The sequence below is a fragment of the Bos indicus x Bos taurus genome, chromosome 9 (genome assembly GCF_003369695.1).
Source record: "Bos indicus x Bos taurus breed Angus x Brahman F1 hybrid chromosome 9, Bos_hybrid_MaternalHap_v2.0, whole genome shotgun sequence".
Taxonomy (NCBI): domain Eukaryota; kingdom Metazoa; phylum Chordata; class Mammalia; order Artiodactyla; family Bovidae; genus Bos; species Bos indicus x Bos taurus.
This window is the reverse complement of record NC_040084.1, coordinates 33713347-33731526: the sequence shown is the minus strand read 5'-3', so window position 1 is coordinate 33731526 and position 18180 is coordinate 33713347.

Genomic DNA, 18180 nt, shown 5'->3' with positions numbered 1-18180 from the left:
AGATTTGGCATTGCTGAGCCACCAGGGAAGCCCATGTTGAACTATACTTACAGTTTATAGAACACTTTACAAAAGTTACTCAAGAACTTGATTTACTTTTTATTTTGGTTTTTGCCAGGCCTTTACTGCTATTTATAACACTTTCCAGTTTTCAAACACTAAGCACAGAATGTAAAATTTTAAAATATTTCATGGTTGAATTATTTGTTCATATATGCCAAAAATCTTTATTACTTTTTTTACTATCATTTATTAATACTTCCCCATATCTTTATTAAAGCAATACTTTTACAGTTTATCTCTACCAGTCATGTAACAATTAAACATTTACTTAAGAGCAATTTTAGATCTAAAGGAAATGAGAAGAAATAATAAATGCAAAGAAACAACACTTTATATCCTAAATGCCTTCCTAAATTATGAAACCAAAAATACATCCAAAAAACTTCATGCAAATGACCAGACTAGTGAATAATTTACTTTTTTAAAATAAGAGGAAAAAACCAAAAACAAAAAGACCTTACGAAAATTCCTGGGCTCAGTAGTTGTGGCTCCCAGGCTCTAGAGCACAGACTCAATAGCTGTGACATGGGCTTAGCTGCTCCATAGCATGTAGAATCTTCCCAGATGAGGGATCAAACCTGTGTCTCCTGCATTGGTAGGTGGATTCTTTACCACTGAGCCACCAGAGAAGCCCAATAAATTTATAATTTTTAAATCACTTTCTTAAGTATCCATCTTTTAAATGAAAGATTTCGATGAACCTATATGCAGGGCAGGAGTAGAGATGCAGACATAGTGGACACCGCAGGGCAAGGAAAGGGAGAGAGGAACTGAGACAGCAGCCCTGACACACACACCACCATGTGTGAGACAGACAGCTAGTGGGGAGCTGCTGCATAACACAGGGCGTCCAACCCAGCACTCTGTGACAACTGGAGGGGCGGGATGAGGTGGGAGGGAACGGCAAGAGGGAGGCCACATATGTATACTTAACGGCTGATTCAAGTTGTATGGCAGAAATCAATCAACATTGTGGGCTTCCCTGGTGACTCAGCTGGTAAAGAATCCACCACCTGCAATGCAGGAGACCCTGGTTGGACTCCTGGGTTGGGAAGATCCCCTGCAGAAGGGATACACTACCCACTGCAGTATTCTTGGGCTTTCCTGGAAGCTCAGACAATGAAGAATCCGCCTTCAGTGGGGAAGACCTGAGCTTGATCCCTGGGTTGGGAAGATCCCCTGGAGAAGGGAAAGGCTACCCACTCCAGTATTCCTGCCTGGAGAATCTTCATGGACAGAGGAGCCTGGCGGGCTACAGTCCGTGGGGTCACAAAGAGTTGGACACAACTGAGTGCCTAAGCACAGCACAGCAACACAACATCATAAAACAATTATCCCCCAATTAAAAATATATAAATAAATAAAAGATTTATAGGAAAATCACCATCTTAAGTATCAATCATATAAAATATTTTAAGTAATAAGCAGGTACAAAGTGTAAAATAACAAAAGCCTTGAATTTGGGCTTACTCTGCTTTCTATAAAATAATAGTTTAAGAATTTTTTTTCTGGTTATGAGTCATTGTGGTTTGAATAAAACTATTTTTATAAATTACTAGCAATCTGTTCTTCATCCTATTTTTCATCCATCCTATTCCTTGGATATGATTTCTTAAATTATGAAAACCACAATTAACAATTCACCCAAACATCGACTCCGAGGGACAAAGTGTGAAAATATATTAGGAAAGAACTACAAGGACATCCTCAGAAGATAGTGCTTTTGAATACAGAAACAGGAGCTCCCTTCACAAAGGACCGAGGGGATCTATTTGTGGTTTCACATACACATTTTGAAAGCCCCCAATTGTAGTTTCAGTATCAAAATAATGAAGTGTCAATGGCATTTCTCCTCACAGTAAAGAATTAATTAAACAACCTCTATAATGATCTGGCTGCTAATAGTACTATTTCTGACATGAGACCCTTTTACCTTGGTTCTGAATTACATGAATCCTTGTGAATGCTTTTGTTATAAATACTCATCTTGCTTCCTCATGTGTGATATGAATTTCTATGATCATAGGATCACAATTATCTCCTTACTCCTTTCAAAGAATTTGTATAGCCCCTTTGATAAGAGAAACTCCAAGTGTTTTGCAAACACACCGTTTACCACAGCCAATATGAATCACTGCCCTCGTTTTATAAGAATAGCAACACCACCTTTCAGACAAATTGTCAGGCAAAGAAAAGTCTTAAATCACACCTAGAGACAAGCTACACACACAGCAAGAAGTCCAAGTTCTGGAAATCACGTAATTTTTCTACTATCAAATACGCTTTGCTTTATGCAATAGATGCTTCCTTAAGGATTCTTATAAATGAAGAGAAATGAAGAGATTCTAATAAATGAAGATTTGTTTCCAAGTCAAATCAAACTTTAAGGCATCCAAAGACTTATTCCATAGCAATGAAGTTTGATTAGTCATTGGGTTTTCAAAAAAGAGAAAGTATGTACTACATATTTAAGAGAAAAACATTCACTTTGTGCCAGGGAAAACCTAAATTTGCAATTTCCTGAAACAGAATACAAGAGTCACAAATTTCAGTGGTTTATAGGCTCAGGTAGGAAACATAACCAAATAGAATGAGGCTAAGTACAGGGCAAGAGGTGGGGGTGGGGCACCAAGCCCGCATGTGAGGGCTAGGCCTGACCCAAGAGGCGACTGCTGCTTGGATCTCAAACAGCCTGTGTGCGATATTTGAAAATACAACCCTATTTCACCATATCTTCAGTGTTTTCAAGGCACAACGGAAAGCAATAAGTGTATGTGAAACTTCTTTTTTTTTTAATTTTATTTTATTTTTAAACTTTACATAATTGTATTAGTTTTGCCAAATATCAAAATGAATCCACCACAGGTATACATGTGTTCCCCATCCTGAACCCTCCTCCCTCCTCCCTCCCCATACCATCCCTCTGGGTCGTCCCAGTGCACTAGCCCCAAGCATCCAGTATCGTGCATCGAACCTGGACTGGCAACTCGTTTCTTACATGATATTTTACATGTTTCAATGTCATTCTCCCAAATCTTCCCACCCTCTCCCTCTCCCACAGAGTCCATAACACTGTTCTATACATCACTGTCTCTTTTGCTGTCTCGTACACCGGGTTATTGTTACCATCTTTCTAAATTCCATATATATGCGTTAGTATACTGTATTTATGTTTTTCCTTCTGGCTTACTTCACTCTGTATAATAGGCTCCAGTTTCATCCACCTCATTAGAACTGATTCAAATGTATCCTTTTTAACGGCTGAGTAATACTCCATTGTGTATATGTACCACTGCTTTCTTATCCATTCATCTGCTGATGGACATCTAGGTTGCTTCCATGTCCTGGCTATTATAAACAGTGCTGCGATGAACATTGGGGTACACGTGTCTCTTTCCCTTCTGGTTTCCTCAGTGTGTATGCCCAGCAGTGGGATTGCTGGATCATAAGGCAGTTCTATTTCCAGTTTTTTAAGGAATCTCCACACTGTTCTCCATAGTGGCTGTACTAGTTTGCGTTCCCACCAACAGTGTAAGAGGGTTCCCTTTTCTCCACACCCTCTCCAGCATTTATTATTTGTAGACTTTTGGATCGCAGCCATTCTGACTGGTGTGAAATGGTACCTCATAGTGGTTTTGATTTGCATTTCTCTGATAATGAGTGATGTTGAGCATCTTTTCATGTGTTTGTTAGCCATCTGTATGTCTTCTTTGGAGAAATGTCTATTTAGTTCTTTGGCCCATTTTTTGATTGGGTTGTTTATTTTTCTGGAGTTGAGCTGTAGGAGTTGCTTGTATATTTTTGAGATTAGTTGTTTGTCAGTTGCTTCATTTGCTATTATTTTCTCCCATTCTGAAGGCTGTCTTTTCACCTTGCTAATAGTTTCCTTTGATGTGCAGAAGCTTTTAAGGTTAATTAGGTCCCATTTGTTTATTTTTGATTTTATTTCCAATATTCTGGGAGGTGGGTCATAGAGGATCCTGCTGTGATGTATGTCAGAGAGTGTTTTGCCTATGTTCTCCTCTAGGAGTTTTATAGTTTCTGGTCTTACGTTTAGATCTTTAATCCATTTTGAGTTTATTTTTGTGTATGGTGTTAAATTGAAAGCATTTCCTCTAAAGTCAGGAACAAGACAAGGGTGCCCACTTTCACCATTACTATTCAACATAGTTTTGGAAGTTTTGGCCACAGCAATCAGAGCAGAAAAAGAAATAAAAGGAATCCAAATTGGAAAAGAAGAAGTAAAACTCTCACTATTTGCAGATGACATGATCCTCTACATAGAAAACCCTAAAGATTCCACCAGAAAATTACTAGAAATAATCAATGACTATAGTAAAGTTGCAGGATATAAAATCAACACACAGAAATCCCTTGCATTCCTATACACTAATAATGAGAAAACAGAAAGAGAAATTAAGGAAACAATTCCATTCACCATTGCAACGGAAAGAATAAAATACTTAGGAATATATCTACCTAAAGAAACTAAAGACCTATATATAGAAAACTATAAAACACTGGTGAAAGAAATCAAAGAGGACACTAATAGATGGAGAAATATACCATGTTCATGGATTGGAAGAATCAATATAGTGAAAATGAGTATACTACCCAAAGCAATTTATAGATTCAACACAATCCCTATCAAGCTACCAACAGTATTCTTCACAGAGCTAGAACAAATAATTTCACAATTTGTATGGAAATACAAAAAACCTCGAATAGCCAAAGCGATCTTGAGAAAGAAGAATGGAACTGGAGGAATCAACCTACCTGACTTCAGGCTCTACTACAAAGCCACAGTTATCAAGACAGTATGGTACTGGCACAAAGACAGAAATATAGATCAATGGAATAAAATAGAAAGCCCAGAGATAAATCCACGCACATATGGACACCTTATCTTTGACAAAGGAGGCAAGAATATACAATGGATTAAAGACAATCTCTTTAACAAGTGGTGCTGGGAAATCTGGTCAACCACTTGTAAAAGAGTGAAACTTCTTGATATCCTAATTCAAAATCTTTTAAAATCACTGGACAGGAAAAATAGACCAATGTCTGCTGTCTAGATTAGAACTACAAGACACTACGATGTAATTCTCCTATTACATCAGAATGTAATTACATCTGCTATTAATTCAGAATGTAACACATTCTGAAAAAGGCAACCACTCAGAAGTTAACCCTTTATCTCATGGCAATGAAAGGAAATCTCAAGAGGACGTTTGGCCCAGATTTTCTATGAAGGTAGACCTGTATCAGAACTACTGTTGCACAACAGATTCACCTTGCTGTACACCTAAAACTAATACAACATTGTAAATCAATTACACCCCAATAAAATTAAAAAAAAAAAAAACTACAGAAAATGTTCTTTCAATGAGCATTTGCTGTAAATGCCAACTCATGCCAGTCATTATGCTATATGATAGAGATAGGGCATTGAACAGGATGCAATGCTCCCTCTTTTGAAGAGCTTGGGGTTTAAGTCATCTTCTTGCACAGCTTTACGATTCCAAGTGGAAGGGTTGGGTGTTCACTTGCATAACTCTTCTGTCTCTGGTCCCATCCCCTCACTCTCTTTTCCCAGGGGAGTAGGAGTGACTTCCCTGGTTGGTGAGTTGCTCAGAAGGACCTGGGAAAGTACAAGTTGGCTCCTCCTTCTCTGTCTTGGGGCATTCAAGTGATGACTGGCCTCACTGAGGAGAACAAATGACATTTTGCAGGATATATTCAGTTTGAGTGAGAGTTCAAAAACTATTTGTCCTCCTGTAAGCCATGCCTTCAGAATATAGTTCTAAAGGTTAAAAAGTTGAGGACAGAGAAGTTTGTCTCCTCTGTCTTCTGTTCTCTGTGGCTCCAAGCCAAGAAAGGATAGAGAGGTGTTAATTACTGGGTCCCATCAAAGTCTCAACAATGTCCCCAGAGGGTAAACCCATTGTGAAGTATATCGTGCTGTGACAACACACAAGAGGGGGATCTTAACCAAGAATCGAAGAGTCAGAAAGGCTAGTAGCAAAAATTATGAACTATTATACATTTATCCAGGTAAAAGCACAAGCATGGAAAGACCATTCCTGGAATAGAAAACAGCACGCACAGAGACACTGGGGGCAACATGGCCATGTGGCAGGGTCAGCAGAAATTCAGGAGGGAGTGCAGGAGGACGGAAGCATAGAGAGAGTGGACGAGAGACCAGGTGGTGAAGCTAAAGACAGCGCAAGTTCTTCTGGCTTTCTGAGGATGTCTCTGAAGGGTTTTCAGTAGAAAAGCCACACAAGCAGATTTGTGGGTTCAAAAAAATCAGCCTGAGGAAAAATGAAAGCTCAGTCTGGCTATAATATTACAAACAGGTTGACAGCAGCAAGGCGGGAGAGAGATGAACTAATTATTACTATAGGAATCTAGGTGAGAAGAGAAGGTTCCTATTCTAGGCATAAAGAAGAGAGACTCAAGAAGTATGTTGGAGGCAAAATCATCCAGTCTCAAGGGACCTTTTGACCTCAGGATGGAAAGGTCCTCAGATCCAAGCAATGTCCCCATCCTGCCCTCTGGCCTCCCACAGCTGGCATTCCAGTGGGTCCAGTGCTAAAGTCAGCAGCTAGTGTAATCTGGTATCTGATTCTTTTTAGCTTGGTCAGAGATGATAATACACCTGGACTGACAGCCCTCCCCAGGGCTCTTGGTGCCACTAAAAATCCCTGAGTCTCTTCCAGGTCCTTCTCATGGCAACCCAGGCTTAGTGGTCCACCCCAGCCTCTGTGCAGGGCTTATGAGCCCTCACTAAAACCAGCCCAATGGTTCCCAACTTAACTCCTTCTTACTTCTCCTGGAGCATTGGGTCAGCTGTCCCTGCATCCCCACTACCCAAGAACCCAGAGTAGCCAGAAAGTGGGGTTCATGCCCTGTTAAAGGAGTTCTCCATTTAATTTACTTAACAGTCCTCCAATTCTGAAATCTGAACACATCTTTAATTTTTTATTCTCCTACTTCTGACTCTGTGTCAATCCTCTTTTTTGACAGAATTGGGATTCCTTAACTTCCTCTTCCTGCCAGGGCTTGCTCTTATGTTAGTTGTGGTCTGGACACCAAATCTGGTTTTCAAAGTGAAAGTGTCAAGTACCAAGTCTCTCTGGCTGCAGAGGGAACAAGTTTTAAAGGAAAAAATCAAATAATGAAACATAATAACAGGTGACATTCATCGCATACTTTATAATAAGCCTGGTGAGCACTGTTCTAAGTGCTTTTAGATTTAATTTCTTTAATCACCACAACAACCCTAGTATATTCCCCACTGAGATGAAACGGGGGTGGAGTGGGGCTGAAGAATTATGTCACATGTCTAGGTTGTATAGCTACTCAGTGAAGGAGGAGAGTCTAAAACCAGGCATTCTGAATCTCTGCAAAAAAATCATTTTCATGTGATATAGTTCAAGTTAAGAGAAAAGGTATTTCAATAAAATTAGAGAGTCGGTGGGTGTTTCAAATGCTGCTAATCGGTCAAACTCCATAAGGACTGTAAAAGGTTCATTTGACTTGGCAGTAAGAAAGTTAGCATTGACCTTGGTATTTTTAAGTATAGCGGAGAAGAAGGGCAGTTATCAGGAATAAAAGAATAAAGGAGAGTTGAGAAATTAAGGAGGAGACATGATATCATTCTTCATAGGGAGTAACCATATACGGTTGAGGAAGAGTTTCTGTTTTCTTTTGTTTTGTAACTTAGGGGTAATTGAACATATTTAAATACTGATAGACTCTGATAATAAATAATAAAGATTCTGATGCTGGGAAAGATTAAAGGCAGGAGGAGAAGGGGACAACAGAGGATGAGATAGTTGGATGGCATCACCAACTCAATGGACACGAGTTTGAACAAACTTTGGGAGATAGAGAAGGACAGGGAAGCTTGGCGAGCTGCAGTCCATGGAGTCACAAAGAGTCAGACACGACTTAGCAACTAAATAACAACAAATACTGATAGGAAAAGAAATAGAGAGATGACCCAAGGTCAGAGGGAGTGATGAGAAACCTCTCTATACCTCATCAGAAGCACCCCAGAGATCATAGAAGAGGTTTTCTTGCTTAGTTTAAGATCTGTACATGTGTGCATGCTAAGTTGTGTCCAACTCTTTGGAACCCCATGGACTGTAGCCCCGCAGGCTCCTCTGTCCTCAGAATTTCCCAGGCAAGAATACTGGAGTGGGTTGCCATTTCCTCCTCCAGGGGATCTTCCTGACCCTGGATTGAACTCAGGTCTCCTATGTCTCTTGCATTGACAGGTGAGTTCTTTACCACTAGTGCTATCTGGGAAGCCCTTAGGAGCTGAGATAAGCAAATTGTACAGCATAAATGTGAGGGAATGAAAGCAAATCCAAAATTCAGCAATGGCCTCTTTCAGAACTGCTTAGCGAAGACCCAGAGGCTTATCATGAGAACTGTAAAACTTATGGGGTTAAAAGTAATAAAAATAAAAACATCTGAGTAGCAGACCAGTGTCTTCATCCTCTTTTTCCTTCAAGAAGTAGAAGCCAAGATGGTTCAGAAATACACATATGAGTTTCCATTTGATAGACTACAAAGTTCAAGGCAGCCTTTACTTTTGAAAGTTGTTGCTTTCATGTTCTGAAAGACCTAAGGCTATGAAACCCAGTGGCAATATGCAAGGGGAAGGAAACCACTTACAAACGGTGACAGTTCTCCTAATGGAAGCATTGTTCAAAGCAAGTGCAGTGGATAGTCCTCCTTGATTTTCCTACCAAAGCAGCCTTTGCCAGAGAGAAAAAAACACTGACCTGAAGCTCATATTGGGCAAATATTACACTGCATTTTAGCAAGACCTTATTGAAAATATGTCCTGTTTTTTCTTATTAAGGCATGTTGTTTGGCATAATCACTTTCCTTTTTTAGCTGTACAGGGGTTCAAAAACATTATCCCTACATCACCATGATGCACTGTAGGGTATAAAGCAAGCCAAGAATGTGTAATGTAATTTATAAAAACTTCTCCTTTGGAAAGTTATTATCTGAGTTACTCACATTACTCTTAGCATTGATCGCTTTATATTCTAAATATTTGCATATTTTTCTGGAAAATATTTTTCTTTTTATGTCCCACCCCACATGTATTTTATATAAAGTAAGAATATCATAACTCTGAGTTTAATTAATTACCAGTTTTTTAAAAAAATCCTGCTCTTTTGTGTTATGTGTTATTTATAATTTCTAGGAAGAAATTTTAGCCAGAAAGGAAAAGAATTTCCTAATAGACTTCACAGAAGTCACAGAATTTTCCTTGCCATATAAGTAGTGCTCATATTCTGAGATTGTTTTCACATCTATTTGTCCTTTGTAAGGCTATAATTTTGCTATGTCTTTTTCAAGTTACAGTCTTAGAAAGAGGGTGCTGTGTGCTCAGTCACTCAGTCATGTCCAACTCTTTGCAACCTATTTGTAGCCTGCCAGGTTCCTCATGGGATTCTCCAGGTAAGAATACTGGAGTGGGTTGCCATTTCCTCCTCCAGGGGATCTTCCTAACCTGCCCTGGGGATTGAGCCTCCATGTCCTTGCACTACAGGCTGATTCTTTACCACTGAGTCATCAGGGAAGCCCAGAGGGTAACCCCTAGCATAAATTTTAGATCACAGGTAATTTTCTAACAGCAACCAAGTCTGCCCAGAATATCTTGAGAAAAATCTGCCCACTAAGGGCAATGATCTGGGACTTGCCTTGAAGCTGCGTGTGTGTGTGCACGCTCAGTCGCTTTAGTCGTGTCTGACTCTTGCAACCCTAAGGACTATAGCCTGCCAGGCTCTTCTGTCCATGGGATTCTCCAAGGCAAGGATACTGGAGTGGGTTGCCATGCCCTCCTCCAGGGGATCTTCCCAACCCAGGGATCGAATCCACAGCGTCTCCTGGATCTTCTGCATCGAAGGCTAATTCTTTACCGCTCTGCCACCTGGGAAGCCCCTTGAAGCTGCCACATGTTAGTATAACAGGGACAAGTTAAAGGTAGGCAGACCTGCTTCAAATGACTCTGGACAGCTTAAAGAGAGAGAATAACAAATCTATTTTCATTTCAAGGCACAGAATGAGATCTGATAACTTTTCATGTTCATGATAAAAAAAAAACAAAACTGACCAGCAAAAATATTTATTCCCTCATTCCACCTCATTCTAGACTCCTACCCTTGACTTTGCCATAACCAACAACAGCACAGTCTCCAAAAGAGTCATTTCTGATATCCCATTCTAGCTACCCTCCAGCCTGCCTTCTACCCACCTGCTTCAGGACTCCTACTCAAGTAACTCTCATCTGGATCCTCAGTTCATAGGCATTAGCACTGTGTCCCTAGTTCCCTCTTTCCAAGTTAGATTTTCTCTCCCAGGACACTTTTCATTCCCTCCCATGTTCTCCTCGTGTCAAAGGGCTAAACATGTGTAATCCTATCTGCCCATTTCTTGCGAGCATCAGTGGCTGAACACTGCTGGGAAAAAAATACACAACTCTTCCCATTTATGAAGAGTTTGGATTTCTCATAAGTCCAGGACCCATATCCCAAATGAGCCCTCAACACTGCCTATCAATTCTGCCACATTTGGCTAGAATTTTTAAATTTTACTCGCTCCAAATAAACTATTTCCTATCATAACCTTCCTTTTCAAATCTCCTGCATTCCATTCCCTATGCCCTGTTTACCTCTGAGAATCTTCATGCTTTACTGGTACCATTAAGGTCTAGCCACACTGGCCTTCTTTCTGCTTTTTAAACACCAACCCCATTTCAACCTTGAGGCTTTCCACAAGCCATCCACTTTACTTGGAAGGCTCTTGCCGTTGATCTCTATGTGGCTGGGTCCTGGATATTCAGATCTCAGCTCTGGAGGCACCTTCCTAGCCAGGTTTAACAGTAACCATTCAGTCACTTTCTATCAGAACACACCATTTAAATTCTCTGCATAGCACTCATCACTGTCTGGTAGTCCTTCATTATTAGTTTATCTGCTTGGTACTTTCCTCCTGCTTCTAAATGTAAACTTCATAAGAGCAGAAACATTGCCTGATTCACTCAACCAGTCTGGGTCTAGAACAGAACCAGTGTAAATGAGGCACTTAGTAAATATTTCTGAATGAATGAATGAAGTCATCTCATGTATTTAAGCATAATAGGAACAACTGACTATAGGTCAGATTCCTTGAGAAATAGACTATGGCATGGAGATGAGCATGCAGGAAGTTCAATAGTAGGTGCTGTTAGGATCAATGCCTGTGAGAGGAGAAAAAGAAGCAGGACCGGACAGAAGGAAGAGCTGGCTATGATGAAAGAGCTGGGACAAAGCTCCCAGTCAGCTGTGCAAAAAAGGGGGCTGAAGGTCATCAGTTGGTAGCACTTCTGAGTGGGAACCAGTAGCAAATTGACTCAAGTCTTTCCAGAAGTTCTGAGAGCAGCATCTCTAGAATTCTGGAGGCCTTCTTTATCTGAAGGAAACTTATGAGAGGAAGGCTAGTGGGCAGCTGTATAGTCCTGCAGTTGTTCTCAGGATCACAAATGAGACTCCTCATTTCCTTCCTCCAATATTCATTCCAGATTCTCCCTGTCACCAGTAGTGCCTCTGGGTCTTGATGGGTTACTGGGAGGATTGAACCAGACCTTCAGATTGGAGGTGTCTGAATTCTTGGTCCCCATGTTATACTCAGGCTGAGGTTCTGCAATTGTCCACTTATTATCAACGTTAGGCAAAAGAGCATCTAAAGATGTGCAAGTGGAACCTTAGGCTGCCAAATACATCCCTCCTGCCACGCCTGTGCCTCCTCCTGATATCAGGGTAAATGGTGTCTGCCAGGATGGTGACTCCTCATCTGCAAATCCCTGGCAGGAGGAACCCAGAATGCCTGGGCGTAGGCCACAGCTTAAAGTTCAGTGGGATTTTTTGCTGAGTCCTCTGTTGGAAGCATTCTCTCTTTGTGAACCAGGATCTTAAACCCACAGAGCCCAGAGTTGTACAGGCAGCAAGCACCAATTCCCAAAGGCAATCACTGGGAAATATGGTATTTGCTGGGACATTCCTGCTTCCATCCCTTGGTTTCCAAATCTATGTACTTCTTGAGGTCACAGCTCTGCATGATGGCTGTTGACTGCATTTCTGCCTAGAGTCATAGAGAATGAACCTACCTCCAAATTCTATCACTTTCTGATGGACTAGGGGTTAGGACTTTAAGATGTCTTTTTAGTTGCTGTGGAAGGGGTGAGAGAGAAGGACACAATGCAATTCAAAACTGGGGGAAGATGGTGAAGAAGAGAATTTAGTTAGATCTCACTCTAACCTGTACCTCCTATCTGCCCCAGCCCCACACATTTCAAAATAAAGCACTTCTAAGTTTATTTGGTTTACATATGGGGGTTTTGCACAAGCTTTCATTTGAAGAAAAAAAATCCCTAAAAAATGAAAATTACTGAACTAGAGAAACTTTGGGGTCTACCAAAAAAACCATATTTTAATAAGAACTTGGGTCCTATGACCTAGATTTGAATTCCAACATAATTGATTACTTCTTTTTGATCCTGGGAAAGTAAACTAATTTCTTTAGAATTTAATCTTTTATTTGTAAAGTGGGAGAACTAGATACTGACATCGGGAGTTGCTGCAAACATTAAATAAGATAATCCAAGTTAAGTGCTTGCATACTAAGTCGACTCTTTGCGACCCTATGGACTGTAGCCCTCCAGGCTCCTCTTACCATGGGATTCTCCAGGCAAGAATACTGGAGTGGGTAGCTATGTCCTCCTCCAGATCTTCCCCACCCAGGGATTGGAATCCGCATCTCTTGTTTCCTCATTGGCAGGCAGGTTCTTTACCACTAGTGCCACCTGGGAAGCCCCCCAAGTGAAGTGCTTAGTACCTTTTCCAACACACAAAAAGTGTTTCATTATTGTTAGCCCTTATTAATATTTTATCTCGGAATACTGAATGGACTGTCCTGGTCAATGGAATAAACCACAGAGACTCTAACATGGAGCCAGTAAAGAGTCAAGTGAACTCTAAGTAGCTAATTTTAAAATGAATCCTATTAACAAAATGAGAGCCCCTGATTCAGAAAGGAATCCAGAAGTTCTGTAAGCCATAGTCTAGAGATGCCGTCTCATTCTACTCCTGCAGCCAAAGACTCCCACCAAAAGCTGAAATACACTGGAAAGGTTTTGGAACCAAGCCGGAATCACTCCAGTTCCCCTGTAAGGAAAGTCCCTTGCCTCCAAGGGAGGAAATTGTAGACAAGTGAAGAGGTGGTCAAAATGAAACCAAAGTGAAGCAAGTGAGGGGTGCAGAGCTGAAAGTGAGGCTCCCTCTTGGGTCTACACACACCAACCCTGTGATTGTAGGACCATGAGACAGAACATCTCCTAAGGGCAGAGACCATGAGGTTTTTTGCAGGTCAGTATGAAAGTGTGCTCTTAAGTATTAACAGAGGAAAAGAAATGGTTTAAAAAAGAGAAAATAAAGCTGAAGAAAGTAAAGACTTCTGTTTCAATAATGAGAAAAAAAAGGCCAGGAGAGGTAAGTGATGACTTCCTGCTCCCACAGCTGGTGGTGGTCAAAGCCAGGATTGGAACTCACTCTTCTCACTGGCCAAGTTTTTTCCATTGTAACATGCAGACATCATGAACCATCAAGAGAATGTTCTAGGAATCCCAAGTTATAGCCATAGAAATGAAATGCATTTGTAAAAAGAATTTAAAATTATGAATGTGAATAATGGGTAAACAGTAGTGGAAAAAATCTTTGAAAAGCATAATGTTCCAGACACACTCATGACCTATTGATGGAATAAATTCTTTTTTTCTTTTCCTTAACCACTTTTGTCTGTGTCAGGCACAACAGTCTTGACATGACTTGGCATTACAGTAATCATTACTATTATATAGTAGCGCAAATCTTCTGCTGTGTGTCAAGAACTGCTTACTTTGATATCTCAGTATAGATCTATGAGGTTGTTGTTGCTGTTCAGTTGCTCAGTCGTGTCTGACTCTTTGTGTCCCCACGGACTGTAACACACCAGGCTTCCCTTTCCTTCACCAATTCCCCAAGCTTGCTCAAACCCATGTCCATTGAGTAGGCATTGAGTAGATGCCATCCAACCATTTCATCCTCTGTCGTCCCCTTCTCCTCCTACCCTTAATCTTACCCAGCATCAGGGTCTTTTCCAGTGAGTCAGTTCTTCCCATCAGGTGGCCAAAGTATTGGAGTTTCAGCTTCAGCATCAATCCTTCCAAGAATAATCAGAATTGATTTCCTTTAGAATTGACTGGTTTGATCTCCTTGCTGTCCAGGGGACTCTCATGAGTATTCTCCAACACCACAGTTCAAAAGCATCAGTTCTTCAGGGCTCAGCCTTCTTAATGGTCCAACTCTCACATTCATACATGATTCCTGGAAAAAACATAGCTTTGACTAGACAGACCTTTGTCAGTAATGTCTTTGCTTTTTAATATGCTGTCTAGGTTTGTCTTTTCTAGGAGCAGGCATCCATCTTCAGTGATTTTGGAGCCCCAAAAAATAAAGTCTGCCACTGATTCCATTGTTTTCCCATCTATTTGCCATGAAGTGATGGGACTAGATATCATGATCTTAGCTTTTTGAATGCTGAGTTTTAAGCCAGCTTTCTCATTCTCCTCCTTCACCTTCATCAGGAGGCTCTTTAGTTCTTCTATAAGGTAGATATTATTGTTCTCATTTTTACTAATAAGAAAACAGTAAGAAAGAAATAGTAAATATTTAAACAAACAAATAGAGTATTAGGATTTGAATCCAGATCTAACTCCAAAACCCGCGCTCTTACCAAGGACGCCTTGGTATCTTTCTTCCTTCTCTTTCTCTTCTCCATGTACATCTCTGTGAAGCTCTTTTGAAATAAGCTTGGTCTCAGCCTCTTGCTCTACCATTTTATGATGCCCATGTTATTATTTTCTCCACTCCTAGACCTGTGCCCTGTGGTCTTTCCAGCAGGCAAACTTATCCCTGTTTCCATTCTCCACTCTTCTTTCCAGTCCTCCTGGTTATTGCCTTAGTGGCCCCAGAAACGCTCGATGGGTTTCTCCTGGTTTTGTTTGTGTTTGTGGATTCTTAAGACACATTAGTATTTGTACCTGATACCTTTACTTTTCCAGGCTACAGTGCTTCCTCCTCACTTGCCGTCTTCTCCTTTAGGGGTAAGAGACTTTCCACATTTGGGAGTAAATCACTTTGTTTCCAATACTTTTCTAGCTTTTTAATGCAGCATTTTGCAGGCAAGTTTAGCTACAGGGGCATAAATTGAGCCAATGTCCAAAGGCCACAGTAAACTTATGAGAGCCCTCAAAAGAGAACTGAAGCTTGGATGACAAATGAGAGATTCATGGAATTAGTTTTAGGAGTTCCTCATGGGAGAGGTGGTCAGGGTAGGCTTCATGCAGAAGGGCATAGAGGAAACAAATGACCTTCCAGGAAGGACAGTGACACAGAAATCTAATCGTTGGTTCAGGGAACAACAAGCAAGTTAATAATGATTTTAGAAGCAAAAAATTCATACAGGAGAACTGTAAAACTGAATCTGAAAAGGCAGGCTGGACAAGGGTAGAGTGGCCTTGAATGACAGACTTTTATTACTCTAAATAAGAAATTCTTGCTTGACACCAATTTTTTATAAACAAAGTTTTATTGGAGCACATCTGTGCCCATTCATCTAGGTGTTATATATGACTATTTTCTCTTTATAACAGCAGAGTCAAGTCGTCTGCCAAAGAGATGGGTATGGTCCACAAAGCCTAAAATATTTATCAAATGGTCTTTTCCAAAAAAGAGTTACTGACTCCTGCTCTAAAAGATGCCAGTATATTTCTTACCTACAGAATAACATATAATAATGACAGAAAATTGTGCTTAATTAAGAATTTCTGAATTACAAATTTTATTGATAAAATTAAGAACAAGAAGAACAAAGAAAATGCATATTAAGACCTATTTAGAAGTAACGGTGGACTTTTCTTTATGTGTTTTCACCATTTCTAAACACCTATTGATAACAGAAATGTATTTTGCAGAGGTCTGTGTTATGTGGGTGACCTAGAATATTTGTCACAAAAGGAAAAGGAATACATTTTAATTAAAAAGTAAACTCTGTACATAAATGTGAGTCACTGAGAAATGGAATGACCCTAAGATATGGTGCAGTTCCTTTGTTTTGTACTGAATGCACAAGAATCTTAGGAATACGTTACCTAACCTGGCAACTTAATCCTTTCCCTGCTGCTTCTCAAAGCCACTCTCCTTATTGGCTTGAATTAGGCCATGGTAACAAAAACAAAGTCTTTTTTCCTTGAGGATCTTTAGGTAAAGCAGGGCTGAGTTATGCGACAAAGCTAACCAGGTAATTCTGTGTTTTGTCTGCCAAGGTTTTCTCCTGACACTAACATTCGGATGCAGTTAACTTAAATGAGAAACTCCATTGAAAGGGATTGCATTCTTTTCTAAACACAGGATTCACTTATTTAAAAATGAATAAAACTTTTGAAATTAGTTTGAATTTTCTTTATATCCTCAACCCAGAATGGGAAACAAACAAGAGAAGAGCATCAAAAGAAAAAATGCTAAAGGTGATCAATATGGTGCAATATATATTATATAATAACATTAATATGCTCTATAGTCAGATTATAAAAATGATAAAACAGGAGAAATCGCCTTTTCAAAGGAAGTTAAATATAAATGGATACTAAAGGAAATAGAGGCAACAGTGAAAGTTGTTTTAAAGAAGAAATTTGGTAGATACTGGTTTTTATTACAAAATGTTATGTGTTCATTGTAAAAACTTAAACTATGGGCAAACAAAAAGAAGAAATTCAAATTTCAGCCTTCAAGTCCACAGATAACCAATCTTGACATTATGCAGTTCTCTGAGAAGAATGTGGGATAAAGACAGCTTTCTCTGGGTAGTAAGAATGAGATTTATTGGTTTGTGTTTTCCAAGTGGTCTGCTTTGACCTGTGTCCATTGAATACCATCCTGCTTGTGATCTTCCCTTCCTGTCTGCCATCAGTCCCAAGGATTTCAGGCTTGCCTAGCCAGTCCCACAATTACATAAGCTGATTCCTTATAAAGAGAAAGTAAATAAATATATGTATACATGGAATATATACAACTTTTAAATATATGTGTAAAGATCACAGAAAAGAAAGGCAGAGATTTGAAGCATGAGAAAGTTTCTGTTGCTAGAGGGAGCCCCTTGGTGTGTCAATGAACAGGGCTGACTCTAGGACCTGAGAGGAGCAAGCGATGACCTCAGCCTTAACAGCCACAAACATATGCTCCTCCCCTTTTCTCATCGTGACTGGTATGGGGTTGATTCTACACTTCACCTCTAGAAGCAGGCACATGACCTGATCTGGCCAAAAGGATTTTGTTCTGGAGTTTCCTTTGTAACCGTTGGGAAGGAGAAGATTAAGGAGAAAGCCCATCATAGAATACAGTTGTCACAGGAAGAAGAGAATAAGAGATAGAGTAAGCCCTAATCCTGATTATATAGTCTGCCCCAATATCCAACCATACCTGAATGTGGAGTCCTAGTACTATCCAGTTATGTGAGGCAACACATTCCCCTTTATCTTTAATTCAACTTCCAGACTCAAAAGGAGCAACCAAGAGAGGTCTGCAATCAAAAGAAGCCTGGGAAAAGGACATCTTACAACCTTATCAAAGCTTAAAAAATGCAAACCCTGCATTATCTCACATGCATGTGTCTGAAAAAAACAATATAATAAGCCACAGTTCAAAAATACAAACCATGCCTGAAACTAAAGATAAGCATGTGTGGCTTCTGTTATACAAAAGACTATAATATTTAAACACCACTTCAGGGAAGCCTGTGTGGCACCTCCCACTGGGTCAGATACACCTGTTATATTCTGTCACTGACGCATCCCCTTCCATAGAACACCTCAATGATAGTCACCATATATTTGTCTCATATAACTTTGTTTCTATAACTGCTTGTCTGCCGTCTCCTTTCTCAAGATGCCTGAAGCTGCATAAGAGAAAGAACCGTGTCTTGCTCCTCACTCTGTCCCTGGGGCTTCCACACGGC